Here is a 17,699-nt window from a genome sequence, read left to right as displayed (position 1 = left end):
TATACTGGTATTGCTAGCGTTGCAACGTGTTTTGTCGATCTTACCAAATGTTACTATATTCTTGCCAACACTAAGTGGGCAAATGACTGGGCTGAACAATAGCTGTCACAAAATACTAAAATTAACCCACAAATTGAGCAAAATATTAAGCCAAAAGGCCCAGCACTGTCTTACCCAAAGAAAATTTTACAGTTTAATTCAAACTGTAGAGGAGTACTGTAATGCCTACCCTGTTGCATTAGTAGCACAGCAAGCAGCTCTGTTGGTGAAGGAGCTATTACCATACTGTGAAGGAGAACTGTTGCTAGCTGTCATGAGATGCTATGAATCATTTTTGGTGAGGACTCCAGATTATCACTTCATCAGACTTGTAATATTAGGTCATGTTAAAGTGTTAACGAAGGAACTTGATCACATTAGCAATGCTCTATTGGCAGGATCACCTGATACAGAACTAGTGCACCAATCCATTTTATCAGGAAAGTATGAGCAAGAAATAAAATTAGTTGGCAATAATCGCTCTAAAATATTGCAAGAGATTACCCCTTCAATTGCACATCAGATAGCTTCATCTTAGTTGTACAGTAGTACTGAGTGGATTGTGTAAGCTAAAAACTAGCTATTATATGTGTGGTTTTTTAACGAATATAGTTGTGTACTTATTTAGAAATACCCAGACACTATAAAATACACTTTGTTCAATATAATTATGTGATTGATCTGTGAAAATAGATCTTGTAGCCTCTCCAATTACATGTGTCTGACAACTCATAATTTTACCTGTTGGAATGACCTTGAAATTTGGTCAAATAGTATGCTTAATAATATACTAGTAGTGCTTTAGGTGCAATTTAGAAAGTCATGGGGTAAAAACATGAAGAATTGTGATACGTCAAACTTGAAATTTTTGAAAGACCAGACACATAATTGTAGGACTTAGCCCAAATTGCCCAATTTGCGTTAGATTTCTAAGTGTGGATGTGTTCATCAGAAATTATTAAAAATTTTAATTATACTATAAATTTTTTTGTCAGCCTTCAGTGTAAGTCAGCATATTTGAAAACAATCCAGTCACTCAAGACTTCAGAAAACTTAGGGGAAGTGGAACCAGAAAATAAATGGCTGTCACTGAAAAATTGGTGCATGCTAAAGCATATAAGTATAAAAATATTATGCAATCTGACATACCATTCTGGAAGACAGACTCCTGCAAGGAAATTATTTTGAGATTTTACAATCTCTGAGATGGAATTTAACTGTAGTATTACAAGTAAATCACAAATAGATGTGAAATATGTATGACTGTTCTATAAGAATGGTTTGCTTATAATAGCTATAGTTGCTTTAAAAAGTAAGAGGGAGGCATGTTTGTTTCCACTACTAATAATACACAGACCTCATAATGATTATCAGATACATCAAGACACACGATAGTGTGTCGTGCGGCCCAAGAAGCCGGCGCGCCACACCGTGAGTATATTAACAGGAACAAAGAAAACGCAATTTTCACACCTATGTAGCTCTGTGATCCCTTATCCGATTGGAACCAAATTTACTGGAGACATGCCGCCCAGTTAAGGGAGTCTACATACCAAATTTGAAGAAAATCGCTCCAGCCATTTCCGAGATACGAGCGAACAAAATTTCGTTTTAATTTCTTCGTTTTTTTCTTCTTCATCTTCTTCATTTCGCACACTTCGCAAAATTCGCCATAAAACACGAATTCGTGCTTGGATTGGGCTGAAATTTGGCACACTTAAAGGGCTCATTAAGGCGGATCTCCGTACCAACTTTGGTAGGAATCCGATGAACATTCACGGAGTTATGACCGATTATTTGCGTAAAATAAGGTCGAAGGTCTGTCACGCCTACAGGGTAAACCACTTGGAGGAATCAGTTGAAAATTGATATGTAGATGGAGCAACCATCGTAGGAGTGCCTTTTTGTGGTTTGAAAGGAATCGAGATAAAGACCATGGAGATATGACACAAAACCCAACCTGTGTCAAAATTACGCGATCGATTTTTATGAATAAAAAAACTATTAGTTTTCGTGTTTACCAGGCAAACCGCTTAGAGCAACAAGCTGAAAATCAGTATGTAGCTGGAATAATCATCATAGAAAGTTCTTGCAGTAGTACAGAAGAATTGGAATACAAATCACTGAGTTATGATTCGAAAGGCAACTACGTGCAGCAAATGCGAGATCGAGATACTCTAATAGAACAGTCACCCTAATAAAGCATTCAGCTGCATGTATACATTGCAAGTTATTCTGTAGGGAATTCAGCTACAAACAAGTCACCCTGTAGTCAGATCAGCTAGAAGAAGGTACCTAATAGAGAGTTCAGCTACAAAGAAGCCATCATGTAGAGAGTTCAGCTCAAATAAATCACCCTGTAGAGAATTCAGCTACAAACAAATTGCCCTGTAGAGAGATCAGCTAGAAGAAGTTACCTTGTAGAGAGTTCAGTTACAAAGAAACAATCATGCAAAGAGTTTAGCTGCAAACAAATCACCCAGTAGAAAGTTCCACTATGAACAGATCACACTATAGAGAGTTCAGTTAGAAACAAGTCATCCTGTAGAGAGATCAGCTAGAAGAAGTTACCTTGTAGAGAGTTCAGTTACAAAGAAACAATCATACAAAGAGTTTAGCTGCAAACAAATCACCCAGTAGAAAGTTCCGCTATGAACAGATCACATTGTAGAGAGTTCAGTTAGAAACAAGTCATCCTGTAGAGAGATCAGCTAGAAGAAGTTACCTTGTAGAGAGTTCAGTTACAAAGAAACAATCATGCAAAGAGTTTAGCTGCAAACAAATCACCCAGTAGAAAGTTCCGCTATGAACAGATCACACTGTAAAGAGTTCAGTTAGAAACAAGTCATCCTGTAGATAGATCAGCTAGAAGAAGTCACTTTGTAGAGAGTTCAGCTACAAAGAAACCACCATGTAAGAGAGTTCAGCTGCAAACAAACCACTCTGTACAGAGTTCAACTACGAACTGATCACCCTGTAGAGAGATCAGCTAGAAACAAGTCATACTGTAGAGAGTTCAGCTAGAAGAAGTTACATTGTAGAGAGTTCAGTTACAAAGAAACCACCATGTAAGAGAGTTCAGCTGCAAACAAATCACCTGTAGAGAGTTCAGCTAGGAACAAATCACCCTGTACAGAGATCAGCTAGAAACAAGTCATCCTGTAGAGAGTTCAGCTAGAAGAAGTTACATTGTAGAGAGTTCAGCTACAAAGAAACTACCATGTAGAGAGTTCAGCTGCAAACAAATCGCCCTGTAGAGAATTCAGCTACAAACAAATCACCCTGTAGAAAGATCAGCTAGAAGAAGTTACCTTGTAGAGAGTTCAGCTACAAACAAATCACCCTGTAGAGAGTTCAGCTAGAAACAAGTCACCCTGTAGAGAGATCAGTTAGAAACAAGTCACCTGTAGAGAGTTCAGCTAGAAGAAGTTACATTGTAGAGAGTTCAGCTACAAAGAAACTACCATGTAGAGAGTTCAACAGCAAACAAATCGTCCTGTAGAGAATTCAGCTACAAACAAATCACCCTGTAGAAAGATCAGCTAGAAGAAGTTACCTTGTAGAGAGTTCAGCTACAAACAAATCACCCTGTAGAGGATTCAGCTACAAGCACATCACCCTGTAGAGGATTCAGCTACAAACAAGTCACCCTGTAGAGAGTTCAGCTAGAAGAAGTTACATTGTAGAGAGTTCAGCTACAAAGAAACTACCATGTAGAGAGTTCAACTGCAAACACATTTCCCTGTAGAGACAGACACATCACCCTGTAGAAAGATCAGCTAGAAGAAGTTACCTTGTAGAGAGTTCAGCTACAAACAAATCACCCTGTAGAGAGTTCAACTACAAACAAGTCACCCTGTAGAGAGTTCAGCTAGAAGAAGTTACATTATAGAGAGTTCAGCTACAAAGAAACTACCATGTAGAGAGTTCAGCTGCAAACACATTTCCCTGTAGAGACAAACACATCACCCTGTAGAAAGATCAGCTAGAAGAAGTTACCTTGTAGAGAGTTCAGCTACAAACAAATCACCCTGTAGAGGGTTCAACTACAAACAAGTCACCCTGTAGAGAGTTCAGCTAGAAGAAGTTACATTGTAGAGAGTTCAGCTACAAAGAAACTACCATGTAGAGAGTTCAGCTGCAAACAAATTGCCCTGTAAAGAATTCAGCTACAAACAAATCACCCTGTAGAAAGATCAGCTAGAAGAAGTTACCTTGTAGAGAGTTCAGCTACAAACAAATCACCCTGTAGAGAGTTCAGCTAGAAACAAGTTACACTGTAGAGAGATCAGCTAGAAACAAGTCACCCTGTAGAGAGTTCAGCTAGAAGAAGTCACATTGTAGAGAGTTCAGCTACAAAGAAACTACCATGTAGAGAGTTCAGCTGCAAACAAATTGCCCTGTAGAGAATTCAGCTACAAACAAATCACCCTGTAGAAAGATCAGCTAGAAGAAGTTACCTTGTAGAGAGTTCAGCTACAAACAAATCACCCTGTAGAGAGTTCAGCTAGAAACAAGTCACCCTGTAGAGAGTTCAGCTAGAAGAAGTTACATTGTAGAGAGTTCAGCTACAAAGAAACTACCATTTAGAGAGTTCAGCTGCAAACAAATTGCCCTGTAGAGAATTCAGCTACAAACAAATCACCCTGTAGAAAGATCAGCTAGAAGAAGTTACCTTGTAGAGAGTTCAGCGAGAAACAAATTACCCTGTAGAGAGTTCAGCTAGAAACAAGTCACCCTGTAGAGAGATCAGCTAGAAACAAGCCACCCGTAGAGAGTTCAGCTAGAAGAAGTTACATTGTAGAGAGTTCAGCAGTTTAGCTGCAAACAAATCGCCCTGTAGAGAATTCAGCTACAAACAAATCAACCTGTAGAAAGATCAGCTAGAAGAAATTACCTTGTAGAGGGTTCAGCTACAAACAAGTCACCCTGTAGAGAGATCAGCTAGAAACAAGCCACCTGTAGAGAGTTCAGCTAGAAGAAGTTACATTGTAGAGAGTTCAGCTACAAAGAAACTACCATGTAGAGAGTTCAGCTGCAAACAAATCACCCTGTAGAGAATTCAGCTACAAACAAATTACCCTGTAGAAAGATCAGCTAGAAGTTACCTTGTAGAGAGTTCAGCTACAAACAAATCACCCTGTAGAGAGTTCAGCTAGAAACAAGTCACCCTGTAGAGAGATCAGCTAGAAACAAGCCACCTGTAGAGAGTTCAGCTAGAAGAAGTTACAGTGTAGAGAGTTCAGCTACAAAGAAACTACCATGTAGAGAGTTCAGCTGCAAACAAATCTCCCTGTAGAGAATTCAGCTACAAACAAATTACCCTGTAGAAATATCAACTAGAAGAAGTTACCTTGTAGAGAGTTCAGCTACAAACAAATCACCCTGTAGAGAGTTCAGCTTGAAACAAGTCACTCTGCAGAGAGATCAACTAGAAACAAGCCACCCGTAGAGAGTTCAGCTAGAAGAAGTTACATTGTAGAGAGTTCAGCAGTTTAGCTGCAAACAAATTGCCCTGTAGAGAATTCAGCTACAAAAAAAATCACCCTGTAGAAAGATCAGCTAGAAGAAGTTACCTGGTAGAGAGTTCAGCTACAAACAAATCACCCTGTAGAGAGTTCAGCTGCAAACAAGTCATCCGGTAAATAGATCAGCTAGAAGGATCACCTTGCAGAGAGGTCAGCTACAAAGAAATCACCCTGCTTCATCTTTTCTTCTTCCTGTAGTAAAGAAAAAAATGACAGGTTAAAAAGCCCTAAAGCTGGCCATAGGCCGGCTTTGGGGTATACAAATACAAAAAGAAGTGAAATCTAATCCAAAACAGCCAAGCTGTAAAAAAAGAGTGCGGCCCTGAGAAAGGCTATGGTGAAAAAAGATGTGAAATCCAAGGTGGCGGCCAAGAAATGGCTGTGATGGTAGGTTAATGGTAAAAATTTTAATAACAACAATTCAGTGAATTTGGTGCCGCTTGGTCTTGGCACAAAATTTACCTGAATTGTTGTTATTAAAATTTTTACCATTAACCTACCATCACAGCCATTTCTTGGCCGCCACCTTGGATTTCACATCTTTTTTCACCATAGCCTTTCTCAGGGCCGCACTCTTTTTTTACAGCTTGGCTGTTTTGGATTAGATAATAAATAACTGTAATTGCTCAGAGCCTTCAGTGGCCATGAATCGTCAAGACTGCTGTCACTTAATACGTATCAGATTGTATGAAGAGCCCATCACATTCTTTTGTAAGGATTGGGGAGATAACATGTACACTAGTCAAAAATTACAACAGATCTGCTTCAAGACAATACCCACAATGAAACATGCACAAGGTTAGGCGCCTATGAAGTGACTGTGATAAACTCTTTCCAACATGTTAGCAATGATCTAGGGTGTATGGTCTTGAGTATTGTACTGTATAATTGAGGTTATATTTTTATGCACATTTAGACAATGGCTGTGACTTTAATTTTACTACAACCTTTTCTTAGCAGTGTGAGTATGTTCATAGTGTATGCAGTGTAGTGTCACAGTGTATGGACAAGTGCACTTAGTCGGACTTACAGATTATATATTTTCACACTAGCTATATGATAAAGGAATTTACTGTAAAAGGCTAAGTTTCTTTTAACTTTTAGTGTTTAAAATTAACTCTAGACAGTTTTAATAACTTTTATTATATACATCAGATGCAGTCCTTGCAATCCAAGGTAGGTTGCATTAAAACTGATCAGCTTTCTTTTTAAATTTTACTCTTGCTACAATACCGATAATACTATAGTCAGTCCACCAACTACTATAATATAACTAACTAACGTGTATTCAAAAATAATTATTTAACTAGCTAGTTTCAGAAAATAAACAATTGAGGCCTGAAACATGCTGTTATAATACCTCAGACACATGGTCAAAATACATAAAGGAATGAAGGAACAAAAAGGAGCAAACTAGTTGTGGTCAAAAGGCTAATTAAAGCTAGTCATAAATGTAAGACTGAAATTAAATTGCCACAGACAGATTATATGCATGTGCATTTCAAAATTATCTTGGTCTACCATTAAATCAAGACACACGATAGTGTGTCGTGCGGCCCAAGAAGCCGGCGCGCCACACCGTGAGTATATTAACAGGAAGAAAGAAAACGCAATTTTCACACCTATGTAGCTCTGTGATCCCTAATCTGATTGGAACCAAATTTGCTAGAGAAGTGCCGGCCAGTTAGGGGAGTCTACATACTAAATTTGAAGAAAATCGCTCCAGCCATTTCCGAGATACGAGCGAACAAAATTTCGTTATAATTTCTTCGTTTCTTCTTCTTCATTTCGCACACTTCGCAAAATCCGCCATAAAACACGAATGCGTGCTCCAATCGGGCTGAAATGTGGCACACTAGAAGGGCTCATTAAGGCGGATCTCAGTACCAACTTTGGTAGGAATCCGATAAACATTCACGGAGTTATGATCAATTAATCGCGTAAAATAAGGTCGAAGGTCTGTCACGCCCACAGGGTAAACCCCTTGAAGGAACGAGCAGAAAATTCTATGTAGATGGAATAACCGTCGTAGGAGTGCCCTTTTGTGGTTTGAAAAGAATCGAGATAAAGGCCATGGAGATATGACACAAAACCCAACCAGTGTCACAATTACGAAATCGATTTTTACGAATAAAAAACTGTTAGTTTTCACTCCTACCAGGCAAACCGCTAAGAGCAATGAGCTGAAAATCGGTGTGTAGCTGGAATAATCATCATAGAAAGTTCTTGCAGTAGTACAGATGAATCTGGTTACAAATCACTGAGTTATGATTCGAAACCAAACTACGTGTAGCAAATGCGAGATGGAGATACTCTAATAGAACAGTCACCCTAATAGAGAATTCGGCTACGTTTATAACTTACTCCATTAAAGAATTATATTACATTGCAAGTTATTCTGTAGGAAGTTCAACTACAAACAGTTAATATTATAGACAATTCAGCTAGAAACAAGTCACCCTGTAGAGAGATCAGCTAGAAGAAGTCACCTTGTAGAGAGTTCAGCTACAAAGAACTACCCTGTAGAGAGTTCATCTGCAAACAATTCACCCTGTAGAGCGATCAGCTAGAAAAAAGAATTTACCTTGTAGAGAGTTCAGCTACAAATGTAAAGAGTTCAGCTGCAGGCAAATCACCCTGTAGAGAGTTCAGCTACAAAAAGATCACCCTGTAGAGAGTTCAGCTAGAAGAAGTCACCTTGTATAGAGAGTTCAGCTACAAAGATACCACCATGTAGAGAGTTCAGCTGCAAACTAATCATTCTGTAGAGAGTTCAGGTACAAACAAATCACCCTGTAGAGAGATCAGCTAGAAGAAGTTACCTTGTAGAGAGTTCAGCTACAAAGAAACCATCATGAAGAAAGTTCAGCTGCAAACAAATCTCCCTGTAGAGAGATCAGCTAGAAGAAGCTACCTTGTAGAGAGTCCAGCTACAAAGAAACCATCATGTAGAGAGTTCAGCTGCAAACAAATCACCCTGTAGACTGTTCAGCTACGGACAGATAACCCTGTAGAGAGTTCAGTTAGAAACAAGTCACCCTGTACAGAGATCAGCTAGAAGAAGTTACCTTGTAGAGAGTTCAGCTACAAAGAAACCATCATGTAGAGAGTTCAGCTACAAAAATAAATCACCCTTTAGAGAGTTCAGCTAGAAACAAGTCATCCTGTAGAGAGATCAGCTAGAAGGATCACCTTGTAGAAAGTTCAGATACAAACAATTCACACTGTAGAGAGATCAGCTACAACCAGATCACCCTGTAGAGAGTTCAGTTAGAAACAAGTCATCCTGTACAGAGTTCAGCTAGAAGAAGTTACCTTGTAGAGAGTTCGGCTGCAAATAAATCACCCTTTAGAGCGTTCAGCTAGAAACAAGTCACCTTGTAGAGAGATCAGCTAGAAGAAGTCACCTTGTAGAGAGTTCAGCTGCAAACAATTCACCCTGTAGAGAGATCAGCTAGAAAAAAGAATTTACCTTGTAGAGAGTTCAGCTGGAAGAAGTCACCTTGTAGAGAGTTCATCTACAAAGAAACCACCATGTAAAGAGTTCAGCTGCAAACAAATCATTCTGTAGAGAGTTCAAGTACAAACAAATCACCCTGTAGACAGATCAGCTAGAAGAAGTTACCTTGTTGAGTGTCCAGCTACAAAAAAACCATCATGTAGAGAGTTCAGCTACAAACATATCACCCTGTAGAGAGTTCAGCTACGAACAGATAACCCTGTAGAGAGTTCAGTTAGAAACAAGTCACTCTGTACAGAGATCAGCTAGAAGAAGTTTCCTTGTAGAGAGTTCAGGCACAAAGAAAGCACTATGTAGAGAGTTCAACTGCAAATAAATCACCCTTTAGAGAGTTCAGCTAGAAACAAGTCATCCTGTAGAGAGATCAGCTAGAAGGATCACCTTGTAGAGAGTTCAGCTACAAAGAATCACCCTGCAGATAGTTCAGCTACAAACAAGTCATCCTGTATACAGAGATCATCTAGAAGAAGTTACCTTGTAGAGAATCCAGCTACAAAGAAACCATCATGTAGAGAGTTCAGCTGCAAACAAATCACCCTGTAGAAAGTTCAGCTACGAGCAGATCACCCTGTATAGAGTTCAATTAGAAACAAGTCACCCTGTACAGAGATCAGCTAGAAGAAGTTACCTTGTAGAGAGTTCAGCTACACAGAAACCATCATGTAGAGAGTTCAGCTGCAAATAAATCACCCTTTAGAGAGTTCAGCTAGAAACAAGTCATCCTGTAGAGAGATCAGCTAGAAACAAATCACCACACAAAAGTGACCAAACTATTAGTCGGTAAAGTTTATGTTCACTGGCTGCCACTCCACAGATTTACTTGGATGTTGTGCTATAATACATTATGGTCTACCCTAGGAAAGTTCCAAGATAATAATCCAGATATTTTGACTTCACTCATGAAAGAATTGCATTTTAAACTGTGTCTCAGCATACAGAGCTGTATAGAGTTCCCGACAGCTTCTCTGAAAGTTCACGGTTTGTAAAGAATTTGTTGTTAGAGATAACATCATACAATGTATGACTTGCATTTCATTTGTTTACCAGACAGAGTTAGTAAAGAAATGCAGTAATAATGTGTTTAAAGAAATGAGTTAGTAAAGAAATGAGTTAGTAAAGAATGAAGAAAAGAAATGCAGTAAAGACATAAGTTAGTAAAGAAATAGTAAAGTTAATGAAAATAGTAAAGTTAATGAGTTAAATAGTAAAGTAAATGAGTTAGTAAAGAAATGCAGTAATAATGTTTTTCTGCATTTCATTTCATTTCTTTTTAGTGTGTTCATGCTTGGCTGTATTTTTGGTATGTGAATTGCGCACTTTAATTAAAAATCTTTAAAATCATCCTATTTGAATGGCATTAGATAATATATCTCAGTTCAGAAGTATTTCGAGTTGTAGTCATGTCTTAATAGCTTGATGCATAGCTAAACTGTACCATAAAATGAATACAATTTAATATGCTATTTAATATGCAGAGGAAAATTGCCAGCAATAACCTAAAATGCATGTGCTGCTGAAATTGTTATCGTACTGTATTAATATATTTTGTAAATAATTATTGTTGTCAGCTTTATTACAGAAAGCACATCACACAGTTAAAATATTATTTGTGACCAGATTTTGGAAACCTTTTTTTCTGGAGATTTTCACACAGACTGACCTTTCAGATAATGTTAACAAGTTCTGATTCAGTATTGGATTGCTTGTAGCATTCAATATCAGTTTAATTTTAACACACGTAAACACCCAAAAAGTGGTCACGTCACCAAAAATCCCATCATAGCTCAAAGGGCCAATCATGACTTAAATCGTATACAAAATTTGAAATTTTTGAAGAGTTCTGTAAAAATTTTAAAATTTGAGCCTTAATTTTCAAATTTTGAAATTAGTCTCAAAAGGTTTGTATGAAATTTTAGAGCATGACTGACCCCTTATCATAGCTACATTGGCCAGCCTATATGCTCAAAAATCATTGAATTTTAGAGGTACAATTATTGTGTTTCTTACCTAAATTAAAGACTTCTACATCTTGTAGTGCTATATCACGTACGAGTATGTCCAATATAACTGTTATGGGTTTATTGGTCAGGTGGCCACTTTTTGGATTACACTTAATGTTAAAACTACAATGCATGATATCAGCATTTATTTGCTTTATCTTAAAGGTCATTTTGTGTGAAATTTGCCAGAAACAGTGAAAGAAGGCATCTTCTTATTTTACAGGATCAATGTAGTCATTATGGGATCTTTGATCACTAGACCACTTTTTGGATACAAAATTACTGTTTCATATAAAACAAAAAACGAATTAATCACAATGAAATAAAGGAAAAAGAATGTCTTTACCTTGCTCAAATTGTGGGCAGAGAAGCACTCTGCCCAATCCTGTGACAATGGAATTGCTACCATTACATAACTATTGCTGATGGAAATACCAGGTCCTCCTCAAGTGATAAAATGATCCATGTTAGAAACAATAATAATGCAGGTAGACATTTTTTCTTCAATAGAATCCCTCGATTGTGGAATGCCCTACCCCCTATTGACTTATCTTTATCTATTAAAACGAACAAGACAAGGATATGTAAGTTTCTATGGTCACATTTTTATCAAACTTCAGACATGACAACCCTTGTACATTTCATTTTTTATGCCCATGTAGTAGATGCTCCAACACACCCATCCCTCCTTTAATGTAACTCTTTTAAGTATAAGTAATGTAATGTTTATAAGTAATGCAATACGGTAGGTAAATATTTGATTTTTAATGGCCGGTAGCCTTGAGCTAGCAAACCATCAGTACTGCACCCTAAAGATTTTATTAATTGTACATCCCTTATTCTATACTTGAATGCAGTATTGTAAAGTTATAATCAATCAATCGATCAATCAATCAATTACTGATGCAGCATTAACACATTGAACTTCAATAGCAACCTTCTGAATCAAAAAATTGGGTGGCCCTATATATTATTTCCAGACTGCTCTATTACCAGGGAACCTATCTGCTGCACCAGCAGGAGAAGTAAAAGAATGGAGTTAAAGAAGAATACTTCTTGATCTTAGCAGAGTTTCCCAGCCGGCTGGCACCACTTGTGGAAGTAGACAAATTAGATGGGGCAAGGGTGTCTGAACAGGTAAATTCCCATGCTAAAATAATAAATTAGTGTTGTATCAGTCTATGTGAAAACCTCCAGAAACAGCATCTGTCTGTCTGTTTTAAGTCGAAACCCTAACTCATTAATACAGTAAACACATGTGGTAATTGTACGTATAACTACCTCAGTGTATTCTAGCTATTGTAGATTACCTATTAATTTTAATAAAAGGAAATATAACCCACCTCGGTGGAAATATTTATGTAATTCAAAGTACGCTAATTGCTGTAAAAAGCTAAATTTAAAGTTTAAAGTGCTTTATTTTGACCACAAATATTTGAGTTGCTTCCAAAATCCGGTCACGTTTAGGATATTATGTAGGGTTTCCACTCAAAATAGAAAGATGTTTCATTTTGTTGTTTCTGGAGATTTTCACACAGATTTACCTTTAAGTTAAAGCAAACAAGTGCTAATTTTTTATTGGAATGTTTGCAGCAGTCGCTATCAGCACAATTTTAGCATATGTAAATATCCAAAAAATGGTCATGTGACCCAAAATCCCTTCATGTAGGATTTCCACTGCAAAATAAGATGATTCCTTAACCTTTTGCATTGTTTCTGATAATTTTCACGCAAGCTGACTTTGAGATAAAGCAAACAAATGCTAATAAATTATATTATTAAACTGTCTATTACTTTCAATACATCTATACCAGTGCAGTTTTAACTCTAAATCACCACCAGGTTATTGGTAGAAGAAGATGTAGAACTGTAACTACTACTACTACTACCAATACTATTACTAGTAAGTGTAAATAATGAGCATGTATACTTTACAGTGGTGCGTAGAAAGCTATCCACTATTGGGGGCACTTACACAATACAATTGAAAACCAGGTATCACAATGAGACAGAATGTCCATAATCTTCCAAAGTCCAGTACTCGATCTCCAATGCCTAGCAACAGTAAAACCTAGAAACAGTTTGATTGTGCATACATTTTGGAGCCAATTTTCATGGGCTCCTAATGGAGTAATAAAATGTTTTATGCACACTATAATTATATTAATTGTATGCAAGAATATTTTTTCATGTCATCTCTGGTCTTAATTCAGCTGGGGGTAGGGGAGGGGGGTGCAATAAGCTATTTTGGATTGCAAGGGAGAGACGTTTGGTTTTAGTGGTTCTGTAGAATTATGAGAGAGGATCACTGTAAGTGTGTGAAGTACACTCCGAAATATGAAGCATGAGGTTTCTTGGAAGATGTAGGAGCATGCCTCCCCCCTTGGAAATATTTGAAAAATTAGGTGTGAAGCGGATAAACAAATTTTACTGTGATGCCACTGAGTATTGGCCATTTGATTATACAACTTTGGATTATGCTAGCTATTGACTATAGCTACATACTGTAAGTAGTTCATCACTGTTTACTTCATCCACTACTCCCCACTCTGTTGTAGCCCTTTTATGTTGAGTGATCAGGTAGTCACGTGATTTACATTGGGATCAATCACAATACCTCAGTGATCATTTACTAAACAACATTTTCACAGCCTTCCATCAATATGAGGTACATTATTAACAATGACTGATCTTTTCACAAAATAGCACTGCTGCTCTTCACTTAGAACACTTCAATATGATTGCTGTTCATATCCAGTTTACTCATGAACACATTGCTCTAGTCCCGTAAACCATTACAACAATCATTTACAACATCCCCTGCCAACTGGTCTTTTCACAAAGTAAAATTAAAATTAATTCTTCATGTGAACCTTTATTGTGCATACAAAGTATAGGAATCGATTGTGGGTTACAACTGGATGCATCACATGATTCGCTATGCTGTAAGTTGTGTATCTGCATATGTAACAGTCACTGAATTGTGTCTAGTACCAACATTTGTATGGTACCTTCCCCTTCCTGTGTATTTGCGTTTCTAATTTTCACGCATGTAAATGCTGCAAAGTTTCAAGCCAAAATTTTTGGGAGACACTGCACCCCTTACTTATTGACTAGGGGGACACATGTCCCCCAGCCCTCCCTGTTTCACTGCCCTTGAATGCTTAAATGTCAATAAAGATCCTATACTATGTGACGACTAAAAACTGTCAACATTTGCACATGACCAGGTATTGGGAAAGCCAAAACCTACTGAATTTTTGCTGTAAATATTCATAGTAAGTGTTTAATGAACTTTATTCGTGAACATGACCATATCTAGACATTATTATACTTTGAACTATACAGACACAAATCTTTAAGGATGTAGACTAATATTCATGAATAAAATTAGCTATTTTTAGTTACTTGTACTAGATGCCTAGCTTTTAATGCTCTTTGCACTTCTAGAACTCTCTCTTAGTGAATCCGCATTGTGTGTGATACCTTTTAGAGTTAAATATAGCCTAATGATTGGATAACGTGAAGATAGCATTAGTGTAGTGTAACATATTTAACAATCACCTTAATGTATGGGGTTTTGAGACCACCTGATAGACTCAAAGTGACAGAAACACACATAGAACTTAGAAACAATCTATTAACGTTGTCTAGGTATATATTTTGCCTCATGTTCTAGCTGGTCAGTAACATTTCAAGGTACAGTACCAGAGCATTCCCAGTGGCTGACAAGCATCTCTAGAACTGCAACCAGGAAAAGCACCCTGAACAACCTAGGCATAGTTGTGGTATAATTAGTAGCTTGCTGCTATGGTAAGTATTAATTTTATTCAGTATGAAAGTAAATTTTAAAGGTGTGTACAAAAACATGATTAGCTCACTAACAAGCTCCTGGCAAAGTGGATAAAACGTTTCTAAATTTGGGCTCATATGCATGTGTACTACACACTTTTGATATAATGCTTACATAATACGTAGTTTTTCAGATCACAAGGTCACTGACAATGTAATTTAGTAATGTAAAGGCACTAGCTGTGTTGAGTGAAGTGAAGGTACTGCTATAGGGCCTGAGGGTTACTAAATTTTCTGAACCCTTGGAGTGTTCTGAAGTCTAGCTTATTTAAACCTAAATAGTTGACGGAACGCTTGTATAATAAAGAAATATATGACTGAATTTTGGAAAAATGTTCCCAAACTGCACATTATAAGTTTCAAGATAAATGGTTTTAAACAATTCGAGTCAGCATAACTTACCAAGGATGGCAAGTACACATATGAAATTTACACAAGAGGTGCATCAATCTATTATCCTTCAGACCACTTCCAGTACTTGTAGCTACTTGTAGAGTTTCCTGCCAAATAAGATAGAAAATCTGAGCAGTTGGACAAGCAAAGCAGTATCATGAGTCCTCACAAGGGGAGGAGGGTTGGAGGTGGCAGGGTGAGTAAGAGATAGACTTCAAAATGGAGGCAGACCATGATTAAAGTCCAGGACGAGATTACAGGGCTGTGCTGGCATCTTAGTGGTTGATATGCAGCAAAATCAATAGAAAAATTGTCTTGCTAACATTATCAGGTCATCCACCAGTAACCCACTAATTCTAGCCAAGCCAGGCCCTTCACAAGGCCTGAAACCACCATTCAAGCTCTATACACACCACCCAGAAAAGATGTCTGTTAAAACCAGCCTCGAGTAGTTTGAGTAGTACTGAGGATCAAAACTAGCAGTACAATAGTGTAGCTATCTACTGGTGGTGTATTTGGAACGGCTTTGTAAAATCTTGTCACATTTGTAGAAATAGGCCCATTAGTCCACCTTTGACTGCTGCAATGCATTTAAAATTAATTCTCAGGTGGTAATGTGTTGCCATGCGGTGCTACCAATGTTAGTGCACATAATAAATATTAATGGATTTAATTAAGTAAACATGAATTGAATAGTAACTTGGACATCACCGCTGCTTTTTACAACCCATTGGTGGACTTTACAACCAGTCTAGAGCTTTAATGGGAGTACTGGCCAGCCAAGACTCCAGGAGATTGCTGTTAGTGGATATATCACTTCATGGTGTTAGATAAAAGACCTGCACTGTACATTTCATTTCATTTTAGCCAGTTGTGAGTCCTGAATAACCCATAACTTGGCCTAATCTATTCCTACTCATTCATCTTTGATTTTATAAACAACCTTTTGCCCTCTCCACTACTTCTATTAGAGCTTTCCTGATACAGTTGTCCCCAATTAAAGCTAAAATGACAAGAAACTTTGCTATTGACTACTGTTTCAATAGATGCTCTGGAAGGTAAGAAATTGATGCAAAATGTGTGAAAACTTGGCACATGTACATAGCTGTAATCCATTGGCAAGTTACAACACTCTGATATGATTCCTTAAACACCAGTGTTTTTCTTGATACTTGTAAATAGATGATAGACTGTTAAGGCAAACATGGAACCTGGTTGTACACCATTAATTAGATAATGGCACATTCAATTGTTTTGATATTATAACAATGGAAATTTTAGTAGGTAAAGGCACAAATGACAGCTCTATCAGAGTTAAGCATACATGTACTGTGGCTGCTCTGTTGGAAATACGTGAATGCTTATATACTAGATAATTTCAATCTTTTATGTTCATGTTCGGTGCTCTACAACTACACTCTGCTAACCTAACCAAGCTGTACTCAGGGGTAGCCAGCCAATTTCTGATGGCTGAGTATATATACAGCTAGTATATCAACTCTATACACACATAAAAACACGGTCGGTCATGTGAAGCATTATCAAAAAACTGAAAGATTATGCACACAAGGTCTATAGCTAGCTGTACTATATAGTGTAAACAAATGCTGCTTGCATGGCATGACTTGCAGCTCTGGTCTTCTTTACAGGTAGCGATACAGTATACAACCACCATAGTTGAACATCATGTGATATCGAAATGAGTCTGGGACAAGAACCAAGTATAAAAACCATTCATCATATCTGAATTACAAGCAGTTAACCAACTGCCAGTAGAAACCTTCGACATGCTCAAATAAATGTTGTGCCCTGAGGGGCACTAATATATTATGAACCTGACAAACCTGGCATATACCTTATGCACAGTCACTGAATTATAACAGATGTGTGCTTCACATAGATTTAGTAGTGTGGTACATGTGACACTTCACAATGACATGCAATTAATAACCTTCTCTCCATTTTCTGTTCCACAAACCTCCATGGCATATAAATTGAATGTATCATCATTCTAGAATATCATTTGCTTCTTTTCCACTCTACTTCATCGGTGGTGTACAGGCCTTGAGTGTGCAGCACTTTCCGTAGTAGGCAAAAATACATTTGAACCAAAATCTTATAAAGAAATTTCTTACTGGTTAATATCACTGCTTTACTTACTTTAATTCCATTTAAAACTTACAAAAGAATTTAAACTGTGTGTCACTTGTGTCTATTTGAGGTATGAGAGGAACTGTTTCCTAGATACATCATGTGATGTTAATCAATTACACTCAGGTCTTTATCAAACTTGTTATAGTCATATGGTACAGTATTATGCACTATTATACTATAGAGTGTCACAGGGTTGTTTGTGCACAGCCATGA

The 17,699-nt window shown here is 37.4% G+C and overlaps 1 protein-coding gene across 1 annotated transcript in view; it reads left to right on the top strand.

Annotated features, from left to right (window-relative positions):
• Positions 1-12,958: 12,958 nt before the first annotated feature.
• The window catches only part of LOC136246925 (uncharacterized), a 29,930-nt gene continuing 25,189 nt past the window's right edge, over positions 12,959-17,699 (top strand). The window contains exon 1 of the mRNA XM_066038526.1: positions 12,959-12,990. The gene's annotated coding sequence lies outside the window, so the exon portion shown is untranslated. The remainder of the gene's footprint in view (positions 12,991-17,699) is intronic.

Source organism: Dysidea avara, chromosome 2 (assembly GCF_963678975.1).
Source record: "Dysidea avara chromosome 2, odDysAvar1.4, whole genome shotgun sequence".
Taxonomy (NCBI): domain Eukaryota; kingdom Metazoa; phylum Porifera; class Demospongiae; order Dictyoceratida; family Dysideidae; genus Dysidea; species Dysidea avara.
The sequence above is the reverse complement of the archived record's forward strand: the minus strand, read 5'-3'. Positions and strand labels throughout refer to the sequence as shown.